The sequence below is a fragment of the Mus pahari genome, chromosome 2, assembly GCF_900095145.1.
Source record: "Mus pahari chromosome 2, PAHARI_EIJ_v1.1, whole genome shotgun sequence".
Taxonomy (NCBI): Eukaryota; Metazoa; Chordata; class Mammalia; order Rodentia; family Muridae; genus Mus; species Mus pahari.
Genome location: NC_034591.1, coordinates 20188033 through 20189956, shown reverse-complemented (window position 1 = coordinate 20189956; position 1924 = coordinate 20188033). Strand labels below are relative to the sequence as shown.

Here is a 1924-nt window from a genome sequence, read left to right as displayed (position 1 = left end):
CCCTCTTCTGGAGTGTCTGAAGACAGCTACAGTGTACTTACATATAATATAATAAATAAATAAATAAATAAATAAATAAAATAAAATAAAATAGTTGACACCATGGGCTTTCAGTGCACTCTGAGCTTTCAGTAACTGTAGATGTTGGCAACTTGAAGGAATCCTATTCCAGATACTTGGAAAATTTATCCTTATACTTCTGTTACACTAGAACCACTTCTAGTACCAAAATCTGTATTAGTTAGGGTTTGGTGGAGGAACAGACTTGGTAGAATAAATCTGCATATAAAAAGTACTTATTAGAAGGGCTCATAGGCTGTGGTCCAGCTAGTCCAACGATGAAGAGCCCAGAATCCAGTAGTTGTTCAGTTCATGGAACTGGACGTCTCATCTGGTCTTCAGTCTGTGCTGGGATCTAAAGAAATCGACTGTAGACTTTTTTCCTTTCTGCTGGGTGCTGGCTGCCTGCTGTTGAGATGGGTAAGTTCAAGAAACCCGGGAAAGTGGTGCTGGTCCTGGCCGGACGCTACTCCGGACGCAAAGCCGTCATCGTGAAGAACATTGGTGATGGCACCTCAGACCGCCCTTACAGCCATGCCCTGGTGGCTGGAATTGACCGCTATCCCCGAAAAGTGACAGCTGCCATGGGCAAGAAGAAAATCCAAGCGCTCCAAGATGAAGTTCTTTGTGAAAGTTTATAACTACAACCACCTCTGCCCACAAGGTACTCTGGATAACCCCTTAGACAAGACTGTTGTCAACAAGGATGTGTTCAGGGACCCAGCTTTGAAACGCAAGGCCAGGCGGGAGGCCAAGGTCAAGTTTGAGGAGCGATACAAGACGGGGAAGAACAAATGGTTTTTCCAGAAGCTTCGCTTTTAGGTATATTCTTGTTTTCATCATTAAAAATTAGAAAGAAAGAAAGAAAGAAAGAAAGAAAGAAAGAAAGAAAGAAAGAAAGAAAGAAAGAAAGAAAGAAAGAAAGAAAGAAAGAAAGAAAGAAGTCGACTCTAATGCCCATGAAGGAATGGACTTGCCAGTGAGAATGAGGGTAAGCAGGCAAAAAGAGCACGCTTCCTTCTTTCCTGTCCTTTGTACAGGCTGCCAGCAGAAGGTGGAGCCGAAATTAAAGATAGACCTTTCCACCTCAAAAGACCAGATTAAAAGTGGATCATCTCACTTTAAATGATTTAATTCAGAAAAAAAGGGGGGGGGCTGGTGAGATGGCTCAGTGGGTAAGAGCACCCGACTGCTCTTCTGAAGGTCCGGAGTTCAAATCCCAGCAACCACATGGTGGCTCACAACCATCTGTAACGAGATCTGATGCCCTCTTCTGGAGTGTCTGAAGACAGCTACAGTGTACTTACGCATAATAAATAAATAAATCTTTAAAAAAAAGAAAAGAAAAGAAAAAAAAATAATCCCTTACAGATGTACCCAGCCACTTGGGTTTTAGTAAATTCTAGATGCAGTCAAGGTGACAACCAAGAACCGCCATCACAAGTAGCATTTCATTTTCCCCAGTGACCCTGGCCTATCTAGCTTCCAGTTCTTGACAACCCAAGCAGTGTCAGGTATGGGTTCCATCTCATGGACTAGGCCTTGAATCCAATCAGACAGTGGTTGGATACTCCCATAAGCACTGTGCCACTAGTGCACAGTGTGTCTTGCGGGCAGGACACACCTGTAGATCTGAGGGTTTGTAGCTGGGTTGATGCTTACCTTTCTCATGAGGTAGTGAGCTTCCCAGTACTAGAAACCCTAATCCACAGGAGTGATGGCTATATGGGGGCACCAGTTCAACTTCTCCATTTTCAGTGAGTTGTGTAGATATTGTCTTCAGCAGGAGAAGCTTACCATCGCAGAGACCAACCAATGCCCTTGAAGTCAGCCTGGATTGTGTGGTGGTTCCCATGGGACACTT

At 43.9% G+C, this 1924-nt stretch overlaps 1 pseudogene; it reads left to right on the top strand.

Annotated features, from left to right (window-relative positions):
- The first annotated feature begins 465 nt into the window (after window positions 1-465).
- LOC110317060 lies at window positions 466-904 on the top strand (annotated as a pseudogene).
- The last annotated feature ends 1020 nt before the right edge of the window (window positions 905-1924 follow it).